Genomic DNA, 13,672 nt, shown 5'->3' on the forward strand with positions numbered 1-13,672 from the left:
TAGAACCTAATATCTGTGCCTGTGGTGTTTTAAATTTTTCTAAAAATATTAATTTTTTAAATTACAGGGGCTCAAAGATTTGTATGTGAATTTTTAAGACCGCATAACTTTGAAACCGAATATTTTAACAGAAATCTGGAAAACCACAGGCATACATATTAGTTTCTAGAATATGTCTGCAAAATTTCATGGACTTTGGTTGCTTGATATTCAAATGAAATTGGAACTACGTTTGTATGGAGCGAGTGACGGAGAGACCCCTCTTAACGAAATTAAGGAAGAAAGGAAAACTGCCATAGTTACTCACGGAACGACACAACAGACAAGTAGACAACCCCCTGTAATTGTTTATTTCCTTTTGAGGTACGGAACCCTTTGAAAAACAAAGCGGCATTGTTATTACTCCCCACACGTCGACCTCATATGCAGCTTATCAAAAATTAACTCCACTACAATGTGCAGATTTCTATTCATACGGCAAAAATAGGGGTGTAGGTGAAAAAACTAAAAAGTGCCTTTTGCATACAACCTTCGTGAATGGTGTGGTAGTCTTATCTAAGTAGGATCCTGGGGCCCGATTCCCAGTAATTTGGAACAGGCGAATAGGAAATTTATTCTCTTGTCTGTGGTATGTACATAATTATGTATGTATATAATTTATTGCACACACATGACAGGTTACAAAAAAGAAAATTTAAAATGTAGTACCAAGGTACATAAAGGCGGTTTTATCGCAGTGAGTACCAATCTTTTCCAGACAACCTTAACGCTAGCGAGAAAACGAACAAATGGACAGTGGAAAGTGGTGTATATATAGTAAACCTAAATACTAATAAGCTAATCTATCTCTGGTCTGGTGGTCCTACCACAACTAATACAAAAACATGCCACAAAGCCACACATGTATAATCCTCAATACCACACAGCAAAACAGTCTGATTATGCAAACGCCTGCGGCCCAGCTGTTAAGATGCTCCGATTGTTCTGTATTCGATTCTCGGAGTGTTGTTTCTGGGCCTGAATATTTATAGCCTCATGCATGCCTCCTGTCAGGGGCATTGATTTACAATTCGATACGCCTATTACGCTTAGATGCAGATATCTACCTTCTATATCTAGTTTAGTTCTTCTCGTTGGTCTTAGTGGTTAGCATTTTCGATAGGAGTACCATGCCGCGTAAAAACAGATATGTGAAAGGATCTGGGAGTCCACCGAATCAATAACCTAAGAAAACCCCTACTATTTTCATTAATGGAAAGGGATAACTACTTTCAGCAATGAGGAAGAAAGAAATAATTGATCAGCGCTTTTCCTATTAGGTGGGCAGGCATTGCCTTATCGTCTCTATGAAGTGAACGCCTGTGATGGCCAGTCTCCTGAGTAACGAGATGAAATTTTATGTCCGCCTAACATAATGTGGTCGTTAAAGTTACAAAATATTTAATGAAATGATAAAAGTATGACGCGCAAAGTTTTTTACGACAGTACCAACGCTCAAGTTAGCTAATATTGTTTTTATGACGCACAATTTTAAAGTTTCTACATTCCACTAACTATACTTATCTCTCAAATTGAAAAAATACATACAATAGGCAGTAAAAAAACATTTTTAAAGTTTTTCAAAAGCATTTGAAGTCGGTAAGCTTTAGTTAAGTAAGTAAGTACATTTTATTCATTATATGTACCTAAAATATCTGTAATACAATTATTTAAGAAAATATATTTTTATGCATATAAAATTACTATAAATACTTAAAACTATAAAAACTGAATGTATGATGTACCTATGAAAAATATATGTACCTATACCTAGATTACGTTACTGAAAAAGTCATTAAAATGGGTTAATCAAAAAACAAACTCGCGAACAATACCTTTAATTAAGTTATAGCTAAGACGAATAGTAAATATATGTATAGCTTGTTTTTTAATATTGTAGAATTTTTTAATTGTTTGTGTGGTTTATGGCATCACAGTTTCAATGCGGCTTTTATACTGTAGGTATTTCATTTAGCTTAAAAATCCGTGGGGACTCTTTGATTTTCCGTGATAAAAAGTTGCCTACGTCCTACCCCGGGATATAATTTAACTCTGTACCCATCAAAATCGGTTAGATTGTAGTGCCCTGAAAAGCTAGCAGAAAGACAGACAGACAGTATGTATAGGGATTATTCTGTGTTTGAACTTCACTGAGTAGGCTTCCATTATCTATTTTGAACCTCAAAGTTCAGATCTGGTACACCACTTTTCTATCGAGCCTATCATACAAGTAACATAAATACTTGTTAAAAACAATCAGGTACTTAAGTTTAGACTCCAAAATTCTAAATTAAGTAGATATTACAATCCGGGTATCTTTAAAACAAGAGTGAATAGGCATCTTCTAGGTAAGCTCGTCCCGTCTTAGACCACATCATCACTTTCCATCAGGTGTGATTGTGGTCAAGCGCTTGCCTATTTAGTGAGTAAGAAAAAAGCGTAAGTTCTATAAATAAAGGTAGGAGAGTAGAAAGTAGGTATTGGGTAGGTACCTACATAATATTTTTTGTGTACCTAATATATCGAGTGTGAAAACTGAAGGTAGTAAAATAATACTTTCCCGAATTTATATTCACGGAACATCGAGACGTATCGTGGAAATAGGACTCGTCGTCGAACCTCATAAAATTTATACACTTTAGGGTAAGAGCACACTATTCACTTTTGTGTAGACAAAATGTTGTGTGATTACTTTAAGCAGAAGCAAACCCGTGATCTCAAATAAGGTTATCTGAAATGGAGTAGAACGGAGCGGAGATGTGATCAGCAGACTAAAAACGTCATTGATGGTTACGTTTTTATTTCATCACTTTATTTTTCAATAATGTAACATGATCGCTCTAATCCGCTCCGTTCCTCTTCAGCGGACAGATCCCTTAGTATGGCCATAGCGCACACTACACGCGCCAGGGATTATTTTTGGGTTTGAGCACAATACCAACGAGTATAAAACCGAGACAAAATGTCGGTCCACGAGTACCAATGTCTTATCACACTGTGTTTTATCCCTTATACTATATGAAATGAAGAGTACGTAGCAAATGAAATACATAGTAAGTAGATCGTTTGTAAGAAAACTTGTAAAATATTTGGTTGGTCTAAAATCTAAGTAGAACAATTTTGGAATTTCTAAGCAGTATTAAATTTACTAGCAAGACTTTAACCTAGTAATAAAATCCTTAAGTAGGAAAATCGATGTAATAAGTACTTATTTATAGTGATCAATGGGCGATGGAGAGAATTGCGTATTGCTCGGAGTAACTCTCGCAATCAAATCAGAAACGAAAACATCCGTAGAAAGAATCAGTGCCAATGGGCGCCTCTAATCCTGATGTAGCTCTCGGTTATAAAAGCGTTGAAGTCTTAACTCCCAAACCAAAAAAACTAAACAAACAAAGATAAATCTATTTTTAGGTACCCGAAAGGTGGCAACGGGACCCTAAAGCCTCCGCTGTCCGTCCGTCTGTCTGTCTGTCAGCGGTCTGTATCACATGGTAAAGTATTTTGACGATTCAAAAGCACTTGTAAAAGTTTATTTGAATAAAAATATATTCTATTCTATTCTAACCGTAACAGGTAGAGTTGAAATTTTCAAAGTGTGTAATTGTCTATTGGCGATATAATAACAAAGAACAATAAAGAAATCAAACTGGCCACTTAGTAAATTAATAAATAATTAAAAATACCTACATAATCTTGTGTTATGGTACGGAACCCTTCTTGTGCGAATCCGAGTCGCACTTGAACATAAATAGAAGACGTTATGGAACAAAACGCAATTTTAATTGAACAAATCGCCTTTTCTATAGTATTGTTTTGATATTGCATTTGAAGTTACAAATCTTGTTGACAATCGGATGCAATTTCAATTACACGGAGAGCAATGGATAGCCCGCAAAACTCAGGTTGGTCTATCTAGAGACGTGATTGGAAAGCAATAAGATGCCGTTATTAGATTCTTGTAGAAAACGCGCGCACTAAAGCTTTCTACAGACGTGCCGACTTTCAAGATGTTTATGTTGACATTACCTCGTAATAAAATTCTTACTGATGAGAAATTACAATGTTAGTGTTAACTAAATCGGTTCATTAGTTTAGGAGCTACGATGCCACAGACAGATACACAGATACACAGACACACGTCAAACTTATAACACCCCCCCTTTTTGGGTCGGGGCTTAAAAATGTAATTAACTAAAACTAATAACTTTTAAGGTACTATATCAAATATATAGTATAGCTACTTTATTTAAGTCGCCATAACTCAAAAATTTAGAAAGCTGGTCCAATAAGTCGCAGATTCAAATCCCATCAATGGGACTTTCTCTTAAATCTGATGATTTAAGTGACCTGACTGTGATCTCATGTGGTGGTAAGTGACCATATAGAAAAAGAAAGATTTTATTCAATTAATCGTGTACAAGTACTTATAATATATACTTTTGAATCGTCAAATGCATCTACCCTTTCGGAATGCCTTCCCTACCGAAAAGAGCCAGCAAGAAACTTGGTGGATGCTTTGATACAGTTAGATGGTAACGGCCAAGTTGGTGCTTAATATGGAAAAAGGCATATTATTAAGGGATAAACATTGTAACTTAAAAATATTTTTTTTTTGCGTTTCATTCATGTTCAGGGAATGAAATCTGGTTTTAGCGGATTTGCTCTGAAATTTTTCCTTAATCCTCAGATAGACAGAATTGGGGACGGTGCTTTTAATCCGTGTAAACATGCATTAGGAGCCGAATTGAGTTTTAAGCGAAGGCTTTTGAGGAAGTAAGTAGATATATTTATTTTTATGTATTAACTGCTTTTTGTTTGTAAAGTACAAATACCTAGCTACATTGCTTTTATTTGCAAAATTGTGACACAATGTTATAAGATTTATCTATCCAAGTCTAGGCGAGGTATAATTATTTAGATTAGGAAATCAATTTTTCTAGATAATTGTGAAATTATAAAATAAGAATGTCACTTATAAAAGAAATAGCTTGTAAGACAGCAATCTTAAAAATATCCAGGTAATGTTCCAAGATATGGGTCAGTATATTCTAGCGGATTATAACGACCTACCTGTATGACACACTAGACGTTCCAAACAAAAATTTTGCGGCTAGCAACGGCTTGATGGCTAGTGTTGTATTTACTTTTAATAGCTTCATAGAAAAAGATTTTTGTAAATGACCCATGTAGGTAGGTAGGTTGTATACAAACTAACTTTTGTGAAAAGTTGCCTAACATAAAATTACCTAGGTACTCCTTTGCTTACATAAACTAAGTCAGGAAAAAATCGACTGCAATAAAATAATATGAGCAAAATATACTATAAGAAATGCCAAACCGCCGCCGGCAATTTGTCCATGAACAGTTTTTCTGTCCATAAATAGACTATCATCGTTTTGGCCAATTTCATAAGGAAAAATATTTTTTTCGTCCGATATCATGAATCGAAACCATATTCGGGTGCCAAATTGGCAATGCCACCTCTGTATGTTGCGAATTTGCATACACCAAATGTTATTATGATGATGGAATTGGTACACTTTGGGTAGGCTCGTCTTTCTTTGTCTTCAAAATTTTTTTTGATAAAATCACACTAGGGAAAATAGGTGCACCTACCTAGAGACGAGTGGATAGCATAGAGGTTACGACTTCGGTCTCTTATTTGGGAGGTTCGGAGTTCAATCTGGTACACGCAACTTTTAGGAGTTATGTGCATTTTAAGTAATTAACCTCCGACCCAAAAAGAGGCGTGTTATAAGTTTGACGTGTGTATCTGTGTATCTGTCTGTGGCATCGTAGCTCCTAAACTAAGGAACCGTTTAGTTTAGTTGTTGTAAAGGTGGCTTGATCGAGAGTGTTGCTATAATCCAAGAAAATCGGTTAAGCCGTTTGAAAGTTATCAGCTCTTTTCTAGTTATTACTGTAACCTTCACTTGTCGGGGGTGTTATAAATTTTCAATTTACACTTGTTAAATATCATTTTTATTTTAATGATGACGGAAAACATCGTGAGAAAACGTGCATGAATTTCTGCAATGTTCTCAATGGTGTCAACAGTCTGCCAATTGGTACCTACTTGGGGAACGTGGTGGACTGTGGCCTAAACCTTTTTTTTTTCATTCTGAGAGGGACTGTTAAATGCCTCCCACGCTTTTGGTGAAATTTCGGATACATTAGACAAAAGATGGGCAAAAGTCCTGAATAAAATATAAGTGCACTTATACTAGGTACTTTAATATTTTAGAGACAAACAAAAAAACTGCTCATTCCTCTGTAACAATAAATGAAACAGTATGAAATTCTTGCGCAATATTCTACCTAATTCAATAAGTTACTTCATACTGTAGGCGGTCGAGCGAATTGTTTTGTCTGGAATGGAGTCAGCATTTTGCCTTTTATTGTATTACCTGCTATCATTTCCTTTTGAGGAAGCAAACACTGTATACCAAACAATATTGCAGGTGTATAGGTATAGGCTCTTTTATAAAGCGGTAATAGAAGATTGCAAAGGAATTTTACGAAATTTTCTCTTAAAATTTTCCCTGATTAACAATTTGATTAATTATTACCATTTCATTCATTAACATGATTCATCATCGTTTGGTTGAACGAATATTTAGGGTTTAAATATGGTAAAAAAGCCTTTGTGACTTTATCATACTGTTTATTTCAGTAAATAAATATTTAAATACATTTAAATATAGCCTACTTACGTTTTTTTTAAACTACTTAAAAATAATTTAAAAAATATTTTTATTTTCATTGTAAAAGGGTCTGAAAAGGAGGGCGTCGAAACTTTTAAATTGGGATGATGGGATAAATCAGCACAATTTCAGAATTTTCGAGCCGAAAAACAAAAAACAGTCACTTGGAATCATTTTGGAATGTTTTCTCTGTATCCATGATCCTTTGAAAGCCCCAATTACGTTAAAAAGTCTCCGGTCGCCTGAATATATTAAATAATAAACATTGTACACAAAAAGATTGCCACAATCCCCTACAAGATATAAAGATAAACCGACGACCTGAACACTTCAATTATTATTTAAGGGGATACCCACCACAATGGCTTTGTGGAAAGATATTTACTGGGAAGAAATAACTCGGAGAGATAAGATATCCGGGATCTAGCTAGACTGAACAAACTATCAACTCGGTTTTTCTTGCCATTTTAAAAGGAAGGAATTTCATTTCGTCCCGTTCTTCGTTAATTAAATGATGTTCAAACTTGTCTTCGCAACGTCGGAAGACATTTTTTATTTCATATTCTAGAATCTTATTAATATGATTCGTTTGCATTTTATGAGAATAATAGAATCTGGCTTGTAATATTACGTTTTGATATTAATTTTTAATAATAGTTAGACGATACACGCGCCTTCGTCGGAGTTTCTTTAGGTTTTTAAAAATCCTGAAAGAAAATGTGTTAATTGATTCTATAATAATTTATTAAATTAAGTATTTAAGCTATTTCCATTACTTTCAGGCAAATTAGTTCCGTAAATGTAGCGTGAAGGAATTACAAACACCCAAACAAAGTTTCACATCCATACTAATATTACAAATGCGAAAGTGTGTCTGTCTATCTGTCTGTCTATCTGTCTGCTACCTTTTTACGGCCCAACCACTGAACGGATTTCAATGTTTGGTACAGACTTGGGGTACATCCCGGGGAAGGGCATAGGCTACTTTTTATCCCGGAAAATCAAAGAGTTCCTGTAGGATTTAAAAAAAAACCGAAATCCACGTGGGCGAAGCCGCGGGCATCCTCTAGTTTATAATATAATGTTAGTAAGAGTTTTTCATCAACCATTTCCTGATCTTTATTTTTCAGCCATTGGAATTCACTACTTATTGTCTAATTTTACGTATTCTGGGAAAATTTATTTTAAAGAAAAAATGAACCCTTAATCCGAAGAGTGCCTAGGTACTTATACTTACCTAATCGGGAGAGTGATACATAGGTAGACATAGGGAGACATAGGTAGTACAATCAGTGTGACATAAATTGTACCTACTCAGGCTGGTGTAATGTACCTACCTGATGCATGTTTAGACGACCCAATAAAATATTAACATTATAACCGATTTTGTAGGTTTAGATAGGTATTGTATGATCGTTAGGTACCCACAAAATGATCGCTCTATTGGAAAACGATACTCTACGAACGCTCTGTTAAACCGGCATCATGTTAACATTACATTTTATAGAGTCTATTTTTTAGTTTTTGAAACATCAATGAATGGGAAGCGTACCAAAAAAACATGAATTTTCCCGAAAACACACCATGTCTCGGCAGCGTTAATTTTTTAAGGTTCCGTACCCAAGTCAGTTTAGTAACGGGACACTATTACTAAACTTTCGCTATTCGTCCGTCCGTATGTCTATCAGCGGGCTATATCTCGTAAATCATAATAGATAGAGGATTGAAATTTCACAGAATGTGTACTTCTGTTGCCGCTGTAACAAAAAAATAAATTAAAATAAAATATTTTGATTAAAAAGGTATTTCTTGTACGGTCTTGTAAAGTGGAACCCTTGTGGCGAGTCAGACTCGCACTTGGCCGATTTTTTAAATATTGAGGTACGTGCGTCACTTGTTTGTCCATTATCTTTATCGATTTTAGAATTATATATTATATATATAATTTCATATTTTTTACAGTTGTAAAGTCAGTCTTTGGCCTGACACTATCTCCTTTCATTTTTCACCCCTAGTAAGTTCATCAGGCTAAAGGCCTGGTCATAAAAAATGCAGCGATGGATGATCACTGAAATAGGACAAAACATCTTCAAAGCGTGTACGATTTGTTCTATAAAGGAAATGAAAGCATTCTTACTGTCATTATTATTTAATCTTTGCTACTGTAGAGCGTGACGTCTCCGTAATTATAACTACTTCAACGTTTCGTATATAGTGCCCGCAAAAAAAGTATCTAGTTCAATCTAAATTCTAAACATGAAGCGTTTGACTGCTCATCAGATCTCAAAACTTAACAAACAACTTAACAAAACTTTTACCTGCGCAAACCGCTTACCAACTTCATCTTAATCTATACTAATCGATTTACAAGTTACAACGTTGCCAAGCCAAGCCCTTACAGGCGCTCTATAGTGTGAATGCCTTCATATAATTCCTTGACGTAAAACTTCCAGAAGACGAATTGAACACACTGCCATCCCGCGTTGTGTCTGTCCAAGCCTTAATATTAGCTTTCTAAGACACAATGTGTTATTAATGGACACTAGAAGACACTGATAGGGAAGTCAAGGCAAGTCTCTGTGAAATGAGTTTTATAGTGAAAAATAAATTCAGAGTTTTAATTACATTTTTTGATAAAAAATGGGGCGTATGGTTTTATTAAAAGTGACGTCAGTGGTTTTATAGGGATAAAGGTTACTTACAGAAAAATTTCTTTCACCTAAATCCTAGTTCAATTCAAAGTTGATTTAAACTTTCCTCAGGACTAAGACATATGTAAAAAAATTCTTGCATATCGACTTCGACACATTTTAACGTGACTTCGTACACGTGGATTAAGGTTTTTAAAAATCCCGTCAAAACTCTTTAATTTTTCGGATTAAAGTCTATGTCTGTCCCCGGGATGCAAGCTGTCTTTCCTCATAATCGGTTAAGCGGATGGAATCTAAAAAGGAAGCAGACAGATATACAGACGGCTTGAACTGCTTCTCTGATCTAGACGCTAGCTTTATTAGGCTGAGGATCATGAGGTTCCGGGTTTGAGTCACGGGTTGGGCTAAACCAAAAATATGTTGTTTTTTTAAGAACAGTGCTACTCCGCCAACGTAAGCAGATAAAGCCGTTGGTCCTACACCTGATCTCTTTCCGGTCGTATCCGATTGCTTTGCCATGAGAGTGAGGGAATTGAGAGTACAATTGAAATTTTGCATGTAGGTTCTTTCAACAGACCTCAACTATGAAAGAATTTCCAGAAATTCCAACCCAAGCGACGCTCGGTTAGCTACTAGCTAGTTTAGCAAAAAAAACTTTTCCATACACTTTTAATATAATGTCGCAAGTATATACGGGTACTCATAATGAGATTTCAAGTTTAATTGTGAGTGCGATGACGCTACAAACATGCCGGCTTCCATTAAAAGTTGCGAGTTAGTTCAAATGGTTTGTACACTAACAAATTGCTGTGATGACGACTGAAAAATTAAAAAAATAATCTAGAAACTAATCTAGAAAAGAGAGAGCTATGCTTGGAGTTTCTCTTCGTGATCAACTCAGAAATGAGGAGGTTCGTAGAAAGATTCGTAAGGTTGCGAAGCTGAAGTAGCAATGGACAGGTACAGGGTACCTGTATAGGTACAGAGTTCGAATAAAAAAAATTCAAAAGAGTAATATAACCGACTTCAAAAACCACAAACACTAAAAAGTAAAAAATAAGAATAATGATGACTTTGGATACCAGTGGAGTTTTATAATATTTTTAATAGCCATTGAATTTTTAAATCATTGACTTTAAACTTATTGTTAATTAAAAATATTTTCATTCAATTTATTTCGGGTTGCTGCGCATTTTTTAAATAACCAATGTTGCTCTACGACTTTACGTTCGTAACATTTAAGTGTATTTACGTGCATCATTTTTTTTTCATTATGTGTAACATAATTTTATACCTAATTGTGAAGGTAATTAGTTCACTTACAGGCTTTGTTGGATGTACCTATCTTTGAGAGATAGAATTCGCAACAAGGATTTGTAATTAGGCATTGTAAGGTCTACATCTCCTGAGGATGCTCCGGTGTCTGGGCGAAACGTGCGTCGAGTGGTGTTGGGATTTGTGTGGTGCTGCGTGGTGGTGGTGCGTGTGGCTTTTTTGGTGGCTTACTTTTCCTGCATGTTTATCAGTGGGAGGACGGGCGGTGCATGTCGCATGCTGCATGTTGCACCATACAGATTTCTTTGGTTTGGCGGATTATAGCAAATTAAGCTTTTGGTTCCTTGTATATCATGGACTTTCGCAAATAACGCCTGCTTCTATAGGTACAACATTTTCACATCGAATAAAAAGAAAGTTTCTGTATACAAGCATTTAACATAAATTTTAATTTGCAATTCAGTTAAACAAACCGAATTGTCGATACTAAAAACCAATTGTTTTAATTATACTTGTTAATGAGCTTCAATTATGTTGATTTAAATCACAAATGAGGAGTTTTACGTAATTTAAATTGTTCTCATGCGATTAACTATATTGTTTTATAATTTATGTAGTAGCTAAATCGACAGTCCTCACTGCGTTGTATTGCTCATTTCTGAGGGTCGTGAGGAGTGACTGCTATATATTAATCACATAATGGTATTGGTTTTCTTGTAATAATAAAGCGGTGAACTGCCATGCTAGATGGACATACGACTTCAAACGAATCGCAGGGAGCTGCTGGATTCAGAAGGCACAAGACCGTGGAGTGTGGAAGTCTCTAGAAGAGTCCCTAGACCTATGTCCAGCGGTGGACGACTATTGGTTGATAATGATGATGATGATAAAACTTCTAGATCTCGGCTAAGGTTGAAATCATAGATATAAGTTGAAATCTAGGTATAGAGCGCACTTTAACTTTGCTTAGACTTAAGTTTCAGTTTAGTTTTAACAGTGCCTTAAGTCTGAGCAAAGTCAAAGTGATCTTAGCCTAAGAATAACTAACTCTACGACATTACGATTCCTATGTCATTATTGTTAGTGATAATAAGCGAGATCGATGGCTTAACCTGCTCTCCGAAAGACGGGGTATACGAAAAGACTATATTTGGACCCCCAAAGTCGGACACCTTCCCATTTACCGACTTGGATCAACATGCTTAGGTGCATGCTGCTTATGCATGGGCGAGATTATCGCCTCGATTCTCTAGTCCGTGGAGGTGGCGCCTTTGTTTGCAGAATCGTCAGTCGTGGAAAAATTGTACGAACGTCGCGTTCCGTGTCGCATGTTGTATATCCCAAATCTTGCCGTGCATGAACACCCTAAAAACTTCTTTATACACCTTTTATATTTTGGTCTCGCACTTTATTAACCCCCGACCCAAAAAGATGGGTGTTATAAGTTTGACGTGTGTATCTGTGTATCTGTGTATCTGTCTGTGGCATCGTAGCTCCTAAACTAATGAACCGATTTTTATTTAGTTTTGTTGTTTGAAAGATGGCTTAATCGAGAGTGTTCTTAGCTATAATTCAAGAAAATCGGTTCAGCCGTTTGAAAGTTATCAGCTCTTTTCTAGTTACCGTAACCTTCACTCGTCGGGGGTGTTATAAATTTTTAATTTAGTACATTTGTATTACTAGAAACCGAAAATTTACGCGAATTTGGTAAACTTCATAAGTATCTCATCTATTTCGATAGTAAACCAAGCTCTACGAACTATAGTCAAGAGTTAAAAGTAAATTAAATATCATATTATATTAACAGTCAACAAATTAAACGGTCGAAATATTTCTACATAAATTATACGAAATTTAATAAACGTGGACGATTTTATTATGTGTAATTTTTCATTAGTAAATTTAAATCAACAAAATTGAAGCTCATTTACAAGTTAAATTAATACACTGCTTTATTTTGAACTATTGAATATGTGTATCAGAGTTCTTGATTATTTACTAATTAAATTACTGAAGCGATTTTTGTGTGCCAATATAATGCTAGTTTGGATTTTTCTACGCATGCAGGCTGTGGCATCAACTTCCTTCGGCGGTGTTCCTTCGAGACTTCAACATGAGGTCAAATTCCTGAAAGGCTGGCAACGCGTTTGTGATTCCTCTGGTATTGCAAATTTTCATGGCCCGTACCCGGCGGTAATCACTTAACATTAGGCGACCCATCTGATCGTTTGCTTGCTATTTTTATTAAAAAAAATGTAAACTCGCTATCCTCACATTAACGCTTATAATTTTCAGAGGATGGAGAGCAGTAATCTTGGAACTATTTTCAATCTTTAATCGATTTTTAAACAAAAGCATTTAGAGGAAAAACATCCTGATCTACTTTTAAAACAGTTTTTACAAGGGAAGCGGATAAAGATATTTCAAGGAATACAAAGGAAAGGAAAAGACGCGACTAGAAGAAATACGATATCGAGTATGAAAACTGCAGATAGTAAAATAATACGATTTCCCTCTGCGAATTTATATTCACGAAACACATACACGTTACGGGAATACGGGACGCGTTTCCGAACTACATAAAATTTTGTGTACGTTATGCTTTATGGCGTGACAAGTACGAGCCAAATAAAATGCCTAGACAGTTGTTTATATTAGTAGACTATGAAATATTCAACTGGTAAATAAATAGAAAGTAGACCACGTACCAACCACTTACATCATGATCCACTTATCGCCGGGCTACTGAAGAATTTAGGCCATAATCTACCACGCTGGTCCAGTGCGGACTTCATACACTTACGAGAGCAGTATGGAGAATTTTTAGGAAGTTTTCTCACGATGTTTTCCTTCACAAAGCAAGGGATATTTAATTGCTTAAAACCTCCGAAAAGTTAGAGGTGTGTGCCCGGGATTGAACCCCGACCTCCGGAATAGAAGGTACACTATTAGGTTATCACCGGTTTGTTTTTGCTACTTACATAATTAATTAACTACACA

This window comes from Maniola jurtina, chromosome 22 (genome assembly GCF_905333055.1).
Source record: "Maniola jurtina chromosome 22, ilManJurt1.1, whole genome shotgun sequence".
Classification (NCBI taxonomy): Eukaryota; Metazoa; Arthropoda; class Insecta; order Lepidoptera; family Nymphalidae; genus Maniola; species Maniola jurtina.